Raw genomic sequence first — 19,443 nt, 5'->3', positions numbered from 1 at the left:
CCGCTGATCATAAAATGTAATCCCACCCCCCCCATAAATAAATTTCCACATCCCATCTACCAATGACATAAAAATATGCCTCCCCATCTTGCTGCGCATTAAAAAATTATGGCTTGTTGTTCTTAATTACAACTTCCCTGAGGAAATTTTCTGAAAGTGCTCAGTCAAATCAGCTTTGTAGTTTAAACATGAATCAGACCAATCCAGTAATTCACCTACATAGAGCAGGGACAGAACTATTTCCATCAGACTTGCAGCCAGAATCATGGAATATCAATCAGCCCTGGCCCAGTATCTTGACTAAAACCCAAAGTGTATATAGACATAAAACTTTGTAAAATGTGACAGGCTCATTAATGTGCAGTTAGAATCCAGATGATTTAAGCTGTCCCATATGCACTCTGGTGAATATTTGCCCAGAGACAGACAGAGAACACAGGTGAATAATAAATTTCAAATCAGGCACAGGCTGTTCCTCCTTAGAGTTGGCCTTCCTTAATTTGGATTATGCTTTTAAATGAAGTACAGTGGATTCTGGTTAGTTGGGACACATCAGGACCTGTACATTTGTCCAAATTAAGCGGCTGTCTCAAAGCAGAAGTTTCATGGAAGTAGATAGCGATACAAAAAAGACAAATTAATTCTAATTGAGTAACACATTATGTATTTAAATAGAATACAGAATAAATAGAACACTGCCAATAATATGACAGTACTATGTACGTGTATTAGTTCCTCATGGTCATCGATGGAAGAATTCATCCAGTGTATGCTGTCGTGTTCTTTTGATTGAATTTAAATGAACAAAATTAGTGCAGATAATGGACTGCCTTCAGATAATATTTTTGATGATAGTATCCTCCAAATTTTAAATTTCACTGTAACATTCAGGGTGATTGACAATATCTTCAAATTCTTCGTAGGTCCTCATTTGTTGAAGAAGTGAAATCATTTCATCTTCTCTCCGAGTCGTATCTCCAAGCCTGAATACTTAAGACCACAGTGAGCAAATTCTCACTGCCTATTTCTCACCAACTATCAGTGTCAAAAATCACTGCTTTTTGAGCAGAAACACACACAAACTGACACTATTTTAAAAACTGTTCACTCTAATCACAATGTAGTTGAGGATGAAGTGAGTTACCAAAAAAGCCGCAAGCTTTGGTTGTATCAAATTACCCAATTTCATTTGAACTTGCTGTCAAACTGGGACACAGGGCCACTAGGTCCACCTGCCGACTGCCCTTCCAGTTCAGCTTGTTGTCTAGAAACTAGAAATGAAACTACTGAGTGGCCCCGTAGTGTGACAAGATGGACTCCTGACCACATGATCTACCTCGTTGTGGCTTTGTACCTGATAGTCTGCCCGCACTGTGCTTCCTCTGTAACTGTTATCCTTTATTATATGTACATTCTGTTACTGTTTCACCTTGTACTGCCGGAATGGTAGGCCAAACAAAGTTTCTCAATGCCCATGTGACAATAATAAACCAATAACAATGAAACAGGAGAAACAGTCAAACTCTGCACTCTGCACCCTTGCAGGGGCCAGTCGCCGCGACATTTGGTCTGAACAGGGTGACCTTGGTCACCTGGATAGTGTGACAACCCTCTTGGAACAACCCACATCAAACTCGTCAGTGGAAAAGACACTTTCCAGTTTCAACATCTTCTCTATCAACGTCGTCTTTCAACCCACAGGTACCGGGGGGTCCCGAAAATTGAATGACTCTGCGATCAACTTTCCCCCCTTTGCAGGTAGTTTCTTCCCGGCTTGTCTCACAGGGACGCTGGACAGTACTGTCACCTGGGAGAGATGCGCCAAGGCATCCCCGCTTGAACGTGACTTCCCTCTTCGTAGTTTCCTGACAGTCACTGTCATCCTGTTCACCTGTACAACCGAGGGCTTCTGCAGCCCGGGCCTCACCGGTACCCCAGCAGGTAAGCCTGACTCCTCTTCATGGTCTTCTGGAGCGTCCACCAAGAGGGCCTTGCCCTCGGGCACTCCGGGAAATTTGGGGTGTCCCATTACTCCTTCCACTTCCCCGGGCCATAACACGATTGCTTGGACTGGGTGAACCAGTCAGTCCATCGTCTAAACTCGTTATCCGGCCCAATGCAGCCACGACTTCCTCAACAGCAACTTGAAACATCGGGTGAACAGACAATATTCTCAGGAAGCTCTCCCCAGCTTTCTCCCTGCAGCCCCCCATGAGCCTCCTCACAATAGGAGAGTTGGTCCCCACAAGAATTGAAACGCTGCCCTTCTCAACAGGGTCCGGACAAACAAGCACTCACGTATCAAGGACCTCAGCCACTCCCACATCTGCCTACGAAAACTCCATCTTCAGTGACAAATAACCATCGTGCAGGTAATCACCCACACTGAGACCCCAGATCTTTTGTGCATTATGGCATCAATGGTAAGTAAATACGTCAGATACCGATTGTGAAACGAACAGTATGGCAAAGTGACCTGCGACACCGTGTCGAGTATGGCTCTAGCATAAATACCCTCCATCCGGAGAGATCCGTGGAGCTTGGCCCCACTGAACCCTTGGCAATAGGGTTTCTTTGCTTTCGAGTGTTCCTTGCGATATTGCTGGGATTGTGCTCCCCCCAAGATACCAGGCCGTTCCATCACTGAGTCTCCAAGTTTCCTGATGTCTCGGCTTAAGTACCCGGGGGCACACTCTCCAAGGGGTTTCCTGTCGTTCACACTTCCGCCTGAGGTGTCTCTCTTTACTACAGTTACAACACACAATACCGGCCACTCCCCTTCTTGCATGACACTGGCAGCCAGCAGCCCTCTGTATAGTCTGTTCTCCTTATCAGCTCCATTACATGGAGGGGCCACACCTGCTGATAACAGCCAGGACATCTCAGTTCTCAACTCTGCCACTCCCCGGGTGGGGCTATCTGTGATCACTTCAACACAAGGAGCTACTACCAAAACCTGTACCCTGCTGATAGAGCCCTTTCTCTACCTCCCATACTTCTCTGATCAGCTCAACAAATGGTGGGGGGGGGGGGGGGCATCTTACGAGACAGTTGGAGACCATCAGCGTTTGGGTCCTGGGACTTGGCTATTTGGTCCATTCTTAACTGGTTCGCCTCGGCTGCCTGAAAGGCCCCTCTGCGCCGCCAGCAATTTAGCTGCCTCTTTAGCCTAAAGATGTATGCAGGAAGCTTCACCGCCTTCTCCTGATGCATGTTCAGAAACCCTGTAATAAGCTCCATTGGGCTTCCTGCCATGCCAAACGCATTTTCCAGTGCTCCCATGGAAGTGGCAAGGGGGTACCGTGACCTCTACGGCTCTCACAACGTCAACAACCAGCCCCCTCCAGCTCTCAACCACTCGCTGTCTCTTAACGTTATCAGAGCACTGCCACTCCTCTAACAACCGAGAGGTCTGCTCCACCCAAGCTTCATACCCCTCTTCCCCTCCGGGGGTGGGCTTCTCTCCAGAGAACATTCTCAGCTAGGACCCTCTACCTGTGCGCTGGACTATTTATTCGCCGGAGAGGTAAAGGCTGATACTAACTCAGAACTCTGAGGGGATGGGGATTCATGAGCCATTCCAAATCAGACCACTCCTTCCCCTCAGCAGAAACAAGAGAACCCTGTCCTTGAAGTTTCTGCCCCCAGCTACGGGAGACTCAACTTGCGATTTGGCCCGCTCCCCTACACTCTCCCTTTCCTGGAAAGTATGGACAGTCCTCGGCTCTCCCTCTTTTGGGGCCCCAGTAGTATCAGACAGTTCCACTGATGTTACATCAGCACTAGTCTGAACTAAATCAAACTCTGTGACTGCCATTTTATCAAACCTCCACCCCACAATCGTAACTTTCCCTATAGCTTTAACAGTACTTAAAAGTTGAATTAATGATTCATCAGGAGTTCGAAAATCTACCCCATTCAACACGAACGCATTCGCTACCAATAACCCCAGGGATTCGCAGTACTGCTCAACCCCAGCAGCATCCATAACCATGTACCATAATCACTTTACCAGATGATAGTTTAGCACAAACTTAAACACACAACTCTCTTGTTCAATGCTCAGGGCAATCATCAATCCCGGGTGAGCCCCCATAATTGTAGCCCTCAGGTTCCGTCGGCTGCATAAGTCTAGGGAAGGCAATCTCTTTCCCTACCAAATGTGTGAGATTGAGGTATAATCTCACCCGAGACCCCTAGTTTGGGTGGATGCTGCGTGATTTGTTACAAATCAGTACCATGAAATACTAGACAGTACACCATATACAATTAAATGATTTAGCTTTATAATTCTTAATTTGACGAAAGGGTTAGTAAAGGAAAAGCAAAAAGAAAAAGGCCCATTTTAATGAAACTCTCTAATGTGTACAAGTTGGAACTCACAGTTTCTCCTCCGCTGATCCTCCACTGAATTCCTTGGGCTTTGTCAACTCCCAGCCCCACTCCAAGTCCACTTCTATGATCTCTCCTCTCCTGCATCTTCTCCTTCAGTCTCCTGCTGAACAAAAGACCCAGATCACCTCTGTGTCAGGCACACAGCATGAAAACACACTCCCTTCATTGGGTGGCTTGCATTCCAGGACACACGTTATCTCTAACCAAATACCAAACATTGCTTCTACAGAAAGATCAGAACATTAGCAGTGAACCCTTTCCCAGGGTGTTACATCTGATATCTCCTTGCCTCTGTAACTCAGGCTAAAGCTCAACGAAGATTGGGACACCGCCACCCTCCAAAGTTTGTGTTCCCATCAGGCCCTCAGATTGACCTGGCACCTCACATATTTCCATGTATACTTTATCAGTCCTTATCAGGTGAGAGAACGTTGCCAGAGTGTGAATGAGCTGACTGAATCTTTCATCCCTCCTGCTCATCTATTCTCCTGACGTGACAGCATTCAAACATTCTGATGTCATACTTCAGGGAAGGTGTACAGTCTGAAAGTTGCTAACATTACCTTCAGTCGAGTCTTCTATCTCACTACTGTTTGTGCGGTGTTTCTGTCTGCCAGATTTTCACTGTTATAACAATGGCCACCCTTCAGAAGTTTCTCAGGGGCTTGGCATTTCTTTAAGGCACATACATCATACAAGGATCTAAATAAATTCAAAATAATTCTTTCATTATAAAGAGATTTTGTTTAAGTTGCTTTGATCCGTGTTGGATGGTTTAAATGTTGGTGCATAGAACCCTTTGCAAAGCTGTTTGATCTGAATGTCCACACCAGCTTTTGGACAGAATGATCTAAATCATTCTGTTCCCCTTTGTTTTCTCCATTGTAATTCTCTCTTTGTAAAGTCTGTATCAGTTCATTTAGAAAGTTACCATTGAGTCAGTGACAGAACAATGTAGTAAACGTCTGTAATGGTTCTTATTCCATGTTCAATAAGGTCACAGATTTATAGGGCACAGAAAACAGGTCCTTCTATCCAACTTGTCCATGCCCACCAAGTTGCCTAACTGAGCTAGTCCAATTTTCTGGTGTTGATCCACATATATCTGGTCCAGGTGACTTATCCACCTTAAGACCTTTGAGTTTTCCTTGCACTTTTTCCTTTCTAATAGTTATGTCACTCACTCCTGCTCCCTGACACTCACAGACCTCTGGCACACTGCTAGTGTCTTCCACAGTGAAGACAGATGCAAAATACCCGTTAAGTTCATCTACAATTTCTTTGTCCCTGATTACTACCTCACCAGAATGAATCATTTTCCAGTGGTCCAACATCAACTCTTATTCTTTAAGTAACTGAAAAAAAACTTCTAATATCCTTCTTTATATTGTTGGCTAGTTTGCCCTAATATTTCATCTTTTCCCTTCTTATAGCTTTCTCAGTTTTCTTTTGTTGGATTTTAAAAGCTTCCTAATCATCCAACTTCCCACTCACTTTAGCTACCTTATATGCCCTTTCCTTGGTTCTTACACAGTCCTGAACTTACTTTGTCAGCCACATTTGCTGACATTTACTATTTGAAAACGACTTCCTCTGTGGGACATATCTATATTGCGCCTCGTGAACTATTCCCAGAAACTTCAACCATCTTTGCTCTGCCTTCATCCCTGCCAGTATCCTCCTCCAATCCACCTGGGAAAGCTCCTCTCTCATGTCTCTATAATTCCCTTTATTCCTTGCGATACTGATACATGTGACGTGTGCTTCTCCCTCTCAAACTGCAGTACGAATGCAATCATATATGATCACTGCTTCCTAACTGTTCCTTTACATTAAGCTCCCTAATAAAATCTATGTTATTACACAACACCCAATCTAAGATGACCTTCCCCTGAGTAGGCTCAAGCGCAAGCTGCTCTAAAAAGCCGTCTCATAGGCATTCAACAAATACCCTCTCTTGTGATCCGATACCAACCTGACCTTCCCAATCCCCTTGCATATTGAAGTCCCCCATTACAATTGTGCCATTGCCTTATTACATGCCTTCCTGCTTGTTCTTACGATACAAAGTATATCCTTTGGTGTTTAGCTCCCAACTATGGTCTTCTTTCAGCCACAACTCAGTGATGTCATACCGACCAATCTCTAATTGGGCCACAAGTTCATTCACTTTATTCAGAATGCTACATGCATTTAAATAGAGGACCTTCAGTCCTTCATTCTTCATCCTTTTGAATTTAACTATTTAACTCTCTGCTCTGTCTGCATTTGTATCCAATCCTTCCTTCCTTACATTTATGTTACACCCATCGTCTACTTATAACCTGCTGGCTCAACGTCAGCTCTATCATTCTGATTCCCATCCCCCTGCTATATGAGTTTAAACCACTCCCAACAGCTCCAGTAAAGCTGCCCACCGGAATATTGATCCCCCTCAGATTCACGCGCAACCTGCTCCTTTAGTACAGGTCTCACCCACCCCAGAAGAGGTACCAATTATCCAGAAATCTGAATCCCTGCCCTCTCCTCCAATTCTTCAGCCAATCATTCATCTGCTACCTCATTCTATTCCTATTCTCATGGTCTCACGGCACAGACAGCAATCCCGAAGCTGAAGTCCTGCTTCTCAGCTTCCTTCCTAACTCCCTATTCTTTTTTCAGGATCTCCTCCCTTTGTCAACTAATGGCTGCTCACCCTCCCTTTTCAGGATATTATGGAGATGTCCAGAAATATTTTGGACCCTGGCAAGCTACCACCTGTGTTTCCTTTTTGCACCCACAGAATCGCCTATCTGTCCCCATTACTATTGAGTCCCCTATTACTGCTGCCATTCTCTTCATTTTGCTGCCCTTCTGAGCCACAGGGCCACAGGCATGGCTGCTGTTGATTCCCCAGCTAGGTTGTCCCCTCAACAGTACTCAAAATGGAGTTGTGGGGGATGGCCATGAGGGTACTCTCCACTATCTGACATTCCCCCTTCCCTTTCCTGACAGTCACCCATTTATTCGTCTCCTGGAGCCTTGGGGTGACTACCTCCCTGTAGCTCCTGTCTATCGCTGCCTCACTTTCTCTAACAAGCCGAAGGTCATTGAACTGCAGATGCAGTTCCCTAACATGGTTCCTAGGGAGCTGCAGCTCAATGCACCTGGCGCAGACGTGGCCAACTAATCCGTGAGCCAGACGGGTTGGTCGGTACCATCTGAGGGGAATAATGCTCATGGTGATTTTTGGCAAAGTGTACATCTCTAGAGTTGGAAAATATGTGATAGCATTGCACCACCTAAAATAAGCCTTTCTGAAAAGTGGCCAATATAAAGTACAACATATATATTCAACCTAGTGGTACTTTGTCATCAGTGATCCCTCCACATTCAAATTTGTCACATTAATAGCTCAGTTCAAGCACTTTTCATCAAATGTTGTTATAAAATTCTACATTGAAAACTATGTCAATGGTGGCACTCGCAGTACAGCGCCCAATTTCAGCAGAGAGAATCACTTCATTTTTAGAAAAAATATTTTGTCTGTTGTTTATTTTGGAAAAGTCAATAAAAACCCTAGGACACATATAATCACATGGATTTGTAGAGAATTTATTCAGGAATTCAAATAAGTAATCACTTTTTATATATATTCCATATTAACATCAGTACAGCTGAAAATGTTACCCCCCCCCCCCAAAAAAAGGTAAAAGAAAACCTCATTTGGAGAGATTTCTGGAGTTTTATCAATGTCATGATATCTTCCATGTTGTTGTATCAAATCAAAAAAAATCTTAAGCTTTTGTCATAGCATATAGAATCACAGTAAAATAATTCACACGGCCATAATCTAGGCCCCATTTGGTTGCAAAGTGAATAGATTTAATCAAAGACTGCTTTCCATACTTTGTTTTCCATACTTTCATAACTTCTTCATCTGAACTTTCCACACTCTCTGAGGTCTTTCTCATGGTCTGCCAGTCTATACATGTCAGTACACCTGAGGCCATTTGCGACACACAAACAGGCCAGTAGATCCAGGATGGAATCGGGTGCTGGCTGGCCTTGCATCCAATGCAACACCAACTGTTCCGCTCCCTCTTCTCTTTCCATCTTCCATCCTCTGCCAACAGGGTTTGGCACCTGTGGGTCCTTCTCCAAACATCTTCTCCACATACCCGCCTGGTAGTTGGCTTGCTGTGCATATTTCGTTAAGCAGTCCCTGCATGGTGGGAGTTGATGATTTTCGATTTCACTTTTTGGGCACAGAAAAGCTGATACCTGAGCTCATTGACCTTGGTGGTTGATGTTTTTGGGACATACAGGGGACATGTAAATGCCTCCAGTTTGTCCATCAGTTCTGGGGAGTCCTGTTCCTGACCCAACTCTAAGAATGTGTCCTGAGTCTCCCTGTTGCTGGTCAGAAGTTTTAGGGGCCCTTGTCTTCCCTTTGCCTGCAAAAGCGCTTACAGTGTCACATCCTGTATATGCATGCAACCCAATGAGAGCCCTACAAACCTCTATGCCAACGGTGGCAGCAACCTTCCTGGTGTCTACAAGCCTTGTACGGGTTCTGGTGCCACACTTCTGGAACAATGGGGGCTCAGAATTGTCACAAAATGCTAAAGACATGATACAGACATCTGTGTCTACTGAGCCGATTGGTATCCCTCTCTTGTGGTATGGGCAGCATGGAGAAGTAGGTGACCATCTGCTTCTTGTTGACACTAAAGAGCTGACACCTCCTCACTGTCTTGAGATGTGATTCTGTAACATTTGTCATTCACAGTTGCATACAGAATCGAATCTTCTCCTGGAGCTTTGCCCTGTACTCTGCCTTCCTCCATTCATGGACTATGAAGCTAATGAGACTATTTTTGGTACTGACTTTGGTCAGGAAGCTCCGCCACTGTCTCACCATCTGTGTGCCTGTGATACCTTGCAACTTGTGACCAGTCTCTTCACCCCGTAGAGGTCTTTCACTGTTCTTGATAGTTCTCCTTGTCTGTGTCGAACACAACATCTGTTCTGCTACTCTGACTGCCTTCCTTCAGAGCCATACCCAGAATTGTGGCAACATCTCTGAAAGTAACTTGATCACCTTTCACTCTTGGGCCATGTTCTTTCCATCAGCCACTGTAGCAGAGTTTCCTGGGAGTTGCTCTTCTACTGCTACATTTTTCTGCAAGGTTGTGGCTAAAGTAGCTTTACTTGTCTTTCTCAGCAATCCTTCTGTTGTGGACAGGGCAATGGTCCAAGGGGATGAGAAAGGATATCCTCCATACGTAGACTGCGCCCTTATGCCATCACTATGATGCGTCCAAACAAAGACCTGTCTGCTTTCAAGATGATCGCCCTCCCATTTGATTTCACTTCTCTCTTCTTACACATATCACTGAATGTTTTCAGCTTGTTGGTTTTCGTTGGGTCATGGAAGTTCTTTGCTGGTGGGTCTTCCTCTAGTCTCTCATCCTTGAAGGTCGCTTTGCATTGCTCACCAATCTCATATGCCTTCATCAGGTCGGAGGCAATGTCCTTGGGGGCTGCTTTTGCCGTAGAGATGCTAATGAGGTCCCGCTTCTCTGCAAATGGGTTGACCCATTCACGTATGAGGTTAACCACTGCTAAACTGCTTCCTTGTCTTTCTGGATTCTTAGCCACTGTAGCTCCACATGACAAAACTCCGATTTGTTGCCTTACACCATCTCCCTTAACTGTCCCAGGAATGCACTGCGGTGCTCGGCTGTTATGTAGTAATGCTCGATAACTCCAGCATTCAGGTTTCAGTAGCCTGGTCCACAGGGATCTGCACAAAGGGGTTGTTACTTGACAGCTGCACTGAGAATTGGCCTGTCTTGAAGGCCTCGTACACAGAAGAATTCTTCCCTGGGAGGTTCATCATCTGAGCAAAATAAGGGGACAGGTACCTGGTGTAATTCATCTTATCATAGGCAAAGCAGCATGGGATCGTGGTTCTCATAGCATGGGGGTGCAATTCCCACTCCCCCTCACAAGAGGCGTGCAGAAGCCCAAGTTCTACGTTCTCTACCATGTCACTGTATGGTATCCAGAATGAGGATAACTCTCCATTGTTGTGACGGAAGTGTTCCAGAAAGTCTGTCCACAGGATTATCAGCTCAGCTCAGAGTGAACTTTGCAGCAGATTCAACATCTGTTGGTTCAAGTCACTGGCCACGTCGTTCACGTGGTCTGAGAATGATTTGAAGAAACTACCACTGCTGCAATGCTATCACATGTTTTCTAGCACTGGGGTGTATACCTTGCCAAAAATCACTGTAAGAATTATTCCCCCCAGATAGTACCGATGGCCCAAATTTGGGGTCCTGGCTCACAGACTAATCGGGGAGGCTGGGAGTCTCCTGGAAATCGCACATCTGTCACCCAGAGCAGTACACTGGCTCTGTCGACATACTCCCTATTCTGTCTAAAGTTGAATAAGAAATAAGGAATGAACTTACCGAGTTCACCTGTTCTTGCCAAAGCCTCGATGAGCCAAAGCCTTCCTACTCTGACTCGGACACCATCACCACTCGGCCAGGTGGCACCTCTTTTTTACAGAGACCGGGTTTCCTGTCGAAAATCTTTGCCAGACCTGCACGGGAATGCCCCGTTGCATCTGCAGAGTACTCCAATCAACAAACTTACTGCTTTTTCAAGCTGCTCGTCGGACCTACACGGGAACACCCCGGATGTGTTTCCACAATCAACGACCCAGTCAACAAACTTGCTGCTTTTTCAACCTCTGCAGACCTGTGCGAGAACGCTCCTGTTGTATCTGTGCAGGTCCTACCCCTCACCCCTTCTTGTTCCTCTTTCTAGCCTATCACTATTCACCTGGATCCACCGAATACCCACTAGCTCTTGCCCCACCCCTTCCTTTCCCTCTTTTCAGCCTATCACCCCTCACCTGCATCCACCTCTCACCCACTAGTTCCTGCCCCAGCTCTTCCCTTACCACTTTCCAGCCTATCTCCCCTCAAGTTTCCAGTCCACTTCCAAAATGGTGACTGGCCATTTTACTCCACAGATGCAGCCCAACCACTGAGTTCCTTCAGCTGTTTGTGCTTTGCTCCGATCCCTTTCCTGATGGGTGAGTTAGTTTAAAATTACCTCTAAACTTTTCACATCTTTCACTTATTGATTACAGTCGAGATTAATGAAAATCCAGTGCATATCAAATGTGTGCCAACCCAGTCTGCTAATTCTTACGGACTTTGCTATCTACTCATTGAGATTCAAAGAGCAACTTCGTTTGTTTTTAGTCACAGGATGTGGGTGTTGCTGGGAAGTCTGAGATGGTTGGTTCCAGGCTCCTGGTATGATGTTGAACCAACCAGGTGAGGACAGGGGCACAAGCAGTTCTGCAGATGCAACACACACAAAATGCTGGAGAAGCTCAGCAGGTCAGGAGGGAATAGATTCAGTTTTATGAAAAATGTGGACACTACAAAATATAGAGTACTTGTGTGGACGCAAGAAGAGAGAACGGCTTCAATCTCTGTCCTTTGCACATCGGGATAGAAGATCTTTATAAAGGGTTCTTCTGATTGGAAGCTGAAATCTGAACTTTCTTTCAGCCTGACACGTTAGGGAATATGTCCCATCATGCTGTTAATTCTCATCTCAGTGAAGAATACCTGAAAATCCATCGCTGTTAAACATTATAAACTCATCGATGCTCATAAACCTCAATGACTGATTTTTTTTTAACAGTTAAATGATTTTATATTGCTGTACACTTAACAGTTTGAGTTCCCATTCTGAGAATTCATTGCTGGCAGACTATCAGGGTTCAAAACACTTGCTGGAATCCATTGAACAAATGAAGCAAGATGTTATCCAACTGAGAGAGCTACTTGTTACTTCCAAAGCCCTGAGGCAGTGTGGTGTCTGATCGCTAGAGACAGCTATGCCTGATGTGATGATGAATCTCTGGGCTGGAGCTCAGAATTCTCACCTCTAGGTCAGAGGGTCGAGACCGCAGGCCACTCTCCAGACAGTGAGCACAAACCTTGGCTGTTGCTGTCGTGCTCCATGAGGGTGCGTGATCCCAAACATTGGGATCAAACTACAGTGTGAGAAAAGGGCCCATTACAGTTAAACCAATCCAATGCACACATAACCTGTGGAATTCATGCTCGAGTATCCGGGCTGTGTCTCTTACTCATACATGTGAAAACACCCACCACATTTTCAAACTCCCCTCAGACCACCTTGTGCAATCTCTCCCTCTCCCTCTCCCCCCTCCCCTTCCCCTTCCCCTTCCCCTTCCTCTTCCTCTTCCTCCTTGGATCCATTCATTTACACAAAGCACTTTGTGCGACTGAGACTCTCCTTCCCATGGTATTCGAAGGCATCTTCTGTCTTGTTCAGTAGGTCCCGCCGTAAGACCCCAAAAGGGACTACAGTCCATCACCAAACTCCCTCCTTCCCTGCTACCTCTAGAACTTTCTCCAAACCCTCCATCCTGATTGGCTGACACCACCTTCCTAAGTTGAACAGCAGAGCTTCTTACCTTGAGCCCAAATCAAAACACTCTACTTGCAGGACACATTGCTTTTGCAGAAAACTGATAAAATGAAATACCTACAGCAGAGCAATAGAAATCTCATCCAGGGCATTGCATTTACTTCTCATGAGATGTGCACATGATATGGTGGCGTGATGACGTATGCCATTCACTTACTTTTACATATAGTCCATGAAGAATTATTCAAACAACAAAGATTGATTAATCAACAATATATTTAGAATATTTCTCAAATGTTACTGAAATATTAAATACGCAGTAGCTGTAATGTCTTTGTCCTTCAATATAGCTTATCATTTTACGACCGTAATGTAGTGCATCCTCCCCAACAAATATTTCTCGATACTACGTACATAACTACACCTCACAGGTACAATATTGGATGTAAAGTGCTTTGAGATATAAAGAAGATTGTGAAGGAACTTAATGAGTCAGGCTGCATCAATGGAGGGAAATGGACAGTCACCATTTTACATCAAGATCCTGGGCTGGATGACAGAGGGGAGATAGCCAGAATAAAGCAGTAAGAGGAAGAGGGGAGAAAGAGCTGGCCACTTAGTTACTGTAACACTTTACAGCACTAGTTCAATTCCCACCGCCGTCCGCATGTTCACCCTGTGTCCAGGTGCTCTGCTTTCCTCACACAGTTTAGAGATGTACCAGTTAGGAGGTTAATTGCTCATTGTAAAATGTCCTGTGATGAGGCAAAGGTTAAATATGTGCATTGCTGAGTGGAGCAGCTCATCAGGCCTGAAGGGTCCCTTCCTCCCTCCCTCCCTCCCTTCCTTCCTTCCTCCCTCCCTCCCTTCCTTCCTCCCTCCCTTTCTTCCTCCCTCCCTCCCTTTCTTCCTCCCTCCCTCCCTTCCTTCCTCCCTCCCTCCCTTCCTTCCTTCCTTCCTCCCTCCCTCCCTTCCTCGCTCCCTCCCTCCCTTCTTCCCTCCCTCCCTTCCTTCCTCCCTCCCTTCCTTCCTTCCTTCCTCCCTCCCTCCCTCCCTTCCTTCCTTCCTCCCTCCCTCCCTCCCTTCCTTCCTCCCTCCCTCCCTCCCTTTCTTCCTCCCTCCCTCCCTCCCTCCCTTCCTTCCTTCCTTCCTTCCTCCCTCCCTCCCTCCCTTCCTTCCTCCCTCCCTCCCTCCCTTCCTTCCTTCCTTCCTCCCTACCCTTCCTCCCTCCCTCCCTTCCTTCCTCCCTCCCTTCCTTCCTCCCTCCTTCCCTTCCTCCCTTCCTTCCTTCCTTCCCCTCCCTACCCCTCTCTCTCAGGGTTTAGATTTGCTGGAAGATTGGATTTTACTTCTATTATTATGTCATTACACTTACATGTTCTTTCAATGTTCCACATGAACTGGGTAAATTTAAGGGGAGCGTGTGAACTGCAACCCACATGGGTGGAATGGAATGTAGGAACTGAGTCCCCGGTGAAGACAGAAGAGTGTAGCACGGGATTAGGCCCTTCAGCCAGTTATGTCTGTATCAACTATTATGCCAGCCTCAACTGCACACAGTCCAAATCCCTCTATTCCCTACCTGTTCATCTGTCTGCCAAAGTTATTCTATCTGCTTCCAAGTCAGCATGTTCCAGGCACATTATGAAACAACTGCATGGTAGTGTAGTGGTAAGCACAATGCTTTACAGGTTCAAGTCCCACCGCTGTCTGTAAGGAGTTTGTACGTTCTCTCCATGACAACGTGAGTTTCCTCTGGGTGCACTGGTTTCCTCCCACAGTCCAAAGATGTACCAGGTCATTGTAAATTGCCCCACCATCAGGCTAGGGGTAAATTATGGGTTGCTGAGCTGTGTGGCCCATTCTCTCTCAGGAGGGGCCTCTTGAAACTGCATCTCAATAAATAAATAAGCCTACTTTAATATTGAGAACTTCTAATCAGCATTAAGTTCACTTGCAGTTTCTCTCCTTCTGCACATTGGAAGTTATTCAGTCTTTGTCTGTTTCCGAATAGTTTTCTGGTCGAGTAGTTATTACAGCACAGGCCATTGGGGTTCAAATCCCACCGCTGTCTGTGAGGAGTTTGCATGCTCTCCCATGACTATGTTTCCATGGGCTTCACTAGTTACATTTAACGTCAGAGAAATGTATACGATCTGTGAGTTGCCTCTGGGTTCTCCAGCTTCCTTCCATATTCCAAAGACATTCGATCGGAGTTTGTAAGCACGCTATGTTGGTACCAGAAGCACGGCAACGTTTGTGGGCACATCCTCGGACCATGTTGGCTGTTGATGCAAATGACACGTTTCAACGCTTGTTTCATTGTACATGTGGCAAATAAAGCTAATCTCATCTGTTTCCCTGTAGATGCTTGAATCACAGTGTTATAATCTTGCACTTTACTGTTTATCTGCACTGCACTCTTGGATGCTTTTACACTTTATTCTGCATTGTTATTGTTTCACCTTGCTCTAACCCAATGCACTGTGTAATGATTTGATCTGTTGGAACAGTACGCAGGACAAGCTTTTCTCTGTATCTTTCTACATGTGACAATAATTAACCAATATTATTACTAATAATAATTTTGAACTCGCCTCCCTCACTTTAGATAGATAGATATTTTATTCATCCCCAAGGGGAAATTCAACATTTTTCCAGTGTCCCATACACTTATTGTAGCAAAACTAATTACATACAGTATTTAACTCAGTATAAATATGATATGCATCTAAAATCACCCTCCCAAAAAGCATTAATAAATAGCTTTTAAAAAGTTCTTAAATAGTTTACTAAAGTGCATTGAGTGGTAACTTAAGCTCAGTCCTAACCCCGGCACTTTAACATGTCTTGCCCCTGGTGGTTGAATTGAAGAGCCGAATGGCGTTGGGGAGTAATGATCTCTTCATCCTGTCTGAGGAGCATTGCATTGACAGCAACCTGCCGCTGAAGCTGCTTCTCCGTCTCTGGATGGTGCTGTTCAGGGTTTTCCATGATTGACCTTACACCTTATATCCTCTCGTATTTGACATTTTCACCCTGAGAAACAGACCCTGACCATCTACCTAACTGGCCCCCTCTCTGTTTTATATACCCTGGGTGAGTGGGAAGGGAGAGCTGCAAACGTCAAATGCCAGACCTTCAGGATTTCCAATTATTCAGACAGCAGGTTATTGATGTTTCACTGCCCTTTCCATCTAGCCCAGTACAATGTCTGCAGCCAATGACTAAGCTTCTGTGGGTGAGGAGATCGAGGCTGCGCGTGGCCCCCCAGGTCTGAGCTCAGCAACATCCTGCTACGTTGCTTCAAATCCCGACTCTCCTGATCCAGACCCCTTGCAGTAAAGGCTGGCGTCCTGATCGCGCCTCGTTCTCTGTGTGCACCTAATTGATGCTAAAATTGCAGTGAAATGTTCAGCCAGAGTGCTCTCACTCCCACCCTTTCCCCAAAAACACATGGCCCTGAGTTCAGTGCTTGGCTCACTGCCCTTATTCCCTTTGGACAGTCAGGGCCTTCAGCTCAGTTTACCCCCACACAAGGATCCACAAGCGAGACCACTCTGAGAGAATCACAGTCTCAGACTGATCTTGCCACACAACTTATTTCTTTTAACTTTGACGCAATTCTCTTGTTCGCACCCTTCCCACCATCATCTCAACTCCCCTGAAACTTTCCACAACTTTCCAGGATCAGAATCTGGATCAGGTTTATTATCAGCATAATATGTGCAGTTATTCATAAATACATTTCAATACATAATAATAAAAACTGCAGATTACAATAGGAAGTTATATATATAAAGATAAAATAAATAAGCAATGTAAAAAAAGTAGTGATGTAGTGTTCACAGGTTCAACGTCCATTCAGAAATCTGGTGGCAGAGGGGAAGAAGCTGTTCCTGAATCACTGAGTGTGTGCTTTCAGTTTCCTGGTCTAAAGTGGCTCATCCTTACCGTGAACACCCAGCCTGTCTACACCTCCATTCCTCAGCAGGAGGTCCTTGTACAGAGGCCCACAGCAGCATGCTCCCACCACCACCCTCCTTCAGCTTACTAATCCCATTCTTCCATTCGGTTACTCAGCTTTTAATTCCACATTCTTCATGCGATGAGAATTCATAGAGGACCAGGCTAACCCTATCCCTCTGAGGGAGACACGGGACAGTCCTCCTAGAACTCTCCCTCAAACTTTGTCCTACACATCGATGACAGCATTGGACTGCTTCCTAAAAAACTCACATTCCGTTATCTTAGCTAACAGATTCCACCCTTCTCTCACTTTTTTCACTGCTTCCTATCAGAACTGACGATACCCTTCCCATCGGTCTTCCTGCAAAGATTTTACCCCATTCCCTGAGCCTCTCTGTCTCTGTTACAAGTATTTTTATAAAGGATATTTCTGAAATGTCTTCTTTTCTTCTTAGTCCAGGCATTGCCTCCACTACAATTTACCAGCCTCTCAACACCAGCTCTTCAATACTCTGAACTACTGCCCTCCTATGGAGACACAAAAGTCAAACATAATTCACTTATATTTCCATTCACGAGTCACCTTCAATGCTCACATTTCAGTCTCTTTGACAGCCAGGAAAGAAAACATAGATTGGGAAAGGTAAAGATATTAATAAGGTTGAAAGAGTGCAGAGAAGGTTTACAAGAACGTAGCCGGGACTTGAGAAACTGAGTTACAGAGAAAGGTTGAATAGGTTAGGACTTTAAATGCAGGCTCCCTTTTAGCATTTAAGAAAAATTTGGATAGGTACATGGATGAGAGGTGTATGAAGGGATATGTTCCAGGTGCAGGTCAGTGGGACTAGGCAGAAAAATGGTTCAGCACAGCCAAGAAGGGCCAAAAGGCCTCTTTCTGTGCTGTAATGTTCTATGGTTCTATAATTTTGGAGAGCACCTCCAACAATATTGACCTGAGCTTCTATCAATTCTCCATCACATTCTCATTTGACCCTTTTGTCTTTAAACACCCAGTTCTTCTCTTTTTCTTGTCAGACTCCACCTGCTGCCTGCCCATCTCTGCCTTCCAACTCCAACTGTTCCCCTTCCCTACCTGCATCAATTTCTGTACAATATATGTTCTGTGTGCTGTCTGTGCCTATGTGTCCATAATGCTGCTGAGGACACAACTCAGCATATCACAGGAAGCAGCCTCCCCTCCATTGACTCTGTCCTCATTACACCGCCTTGGCAAAGCAAACATAATCAAAGACCCCACAAACCCATTCTCTCTTCTTCCAATGCTAACCCCTGCAGAAGAAACACAAGCTTGAAAACAAGATTGGGCTCAAAAACAGCTTCCATCCATTGTCTTGAATAGGCCTCTTCGATGATAAAAGATAAATTTTGATCTCTTAATCTACCTTGTCACGGTCCTTCCACCCTATTGTCTACTTGAAAATAAGCTGCAGGTAATACTCTGCATTTTGTTGCTTTTCAATTATACCAAATGTCCTTATAGAAACATAGAAAACCTACAGCACTATACAGGCCCTTTGGCCCACAAAGCTGTGCCGAAAATGTCTTACCTTAGAAATTACCTAGGGTTACCCATAGCCCTCTATTTTACTTCGCTCCATTTACCTATCCAGGAGTCTCTTAAAAGACTCTTTCGTATCCACCTCCACCACCATCATCGGCAGCCCATTCCACGCACTCACCACTCTCTGCATAAAAAACTTACCCCTGACATCACCTCTGTACCTACTTCCAAGCACCTTATACCTGTGCCCTCTCGAGCTAGCCATTTCATCCCTGGAAAATCGCCTCTGACTATCCACGCGATCAATGCCTCTCATCAACTTATACACCTCTATCAGGTCACCTCTCATCCTCCGTCGCTCCAAGGAGAAAAGTCCGAGTTCACTCAACCTGTTCTCATAAGGCATGCTCCCCAGTCCAGGCAACATCCTTGTAAATCTCCTCTGCACCCTTTCTATGGCTTCCACATCCTTCCTGTAGTGAGGAGACAAGAACTGAGCACAGTATTCCAAGTGAGGTCTGACCAGGGTCCTATATAGCTGTAACATTACCTCTCGGCTCCTAAACTTAATCCCATGATTGATGAAGGCCAATGCACCGTATGGTTTCTTAACCACAGAGTCAACCTGCACAGCAGCCTTGAGTGTCCTATGGACTCAGATCCCAAGACCCCTCAGATCCTCCACACTGCCAAGAGTCTTACCATTAATACTATATTTTGCTATCATATTTGTCCTACCAAAATGAACCACTCCACACTTATCCCAGTTGAACTTCATCTGCTACTTCTCAATTTAGTTTGCATCCTATCAATGACCCACTGTAAGTTCTGACAGCCCTCCACACTATCCACAATACCCCCAACCTTTGCGTCATCAGCAAATTTACTAACCCATCACTCCACTTCCTCATCCAGGTAGTTCATAAAAATCACGAAGAGTAGGGGACCCAGAACAGATCCCTGAGGCACACCACTGGTGACCAACCTCCATGCAGAATATGACCCATCTACAACCACTCTTTGCCTTCTGTGGGCAAGCTAGTTCTGGATCCACAAAGCAATGTCTCCTTGGATCCCATGCCTCC

General features: G+C 45.3%; 1 long non-coding RNA gene across 8 annotated transcripts in view; it reads right to left on the bottom strand.

Moving 5' to 3' along the window:
- The window catches only part of LOC132378817 (uncharacterized), a 42,032-nt gene extending 30,184 nt beyond the window's left edge, over window positions 1–11,848 (bottom strand). For 3 of the 8 annotated variants that reach the window (XR_009507198.1, XR_009507190.1, XR_009507196.1), the window contains exons 1-2: window positions 10,857–11,848; window positions 4,384–4,495 (exon numbers count right to left, since the gene is read on the bottom strand). This is a non-coding gene — a long non-coding RNA (uncharacterized LOC132378817). Of the gene's footprint in view, window positions 1–4,383; window positions 4,499–4,958; window positions 5,098–10,856 lie in introns of all 8 variants that reach the window. The other 5 variants (XR_009507194.1, XR_009507191.1, XR_009507192.1 and 2 more) reach the window with 5 other exon arrangements.
- Window positions 11,849–19,443: the final 7,595 nt, after the last annotated feature.

This window comes from Hypanus sabinus, chromosome 21 (genome assembly GCF_030144855.1).
Source record: "Hypanus sabinus isolate sHypSab1 chromosome 21, sHypSab1.hap1, whole genome shotgun sequence".
Lineage (NCBI taxonomy): Eukaryota > Metazoa > Chordata > Chondrichthyes > Myliobatiformes > Dasyatidae > Hypanus > Hypanus sabinus.
The sequence above is the reverse complement of the archived record's forward strand: the minus strand, read 5'-3'. Positions and strand labels throughout refer to the sequence as shown.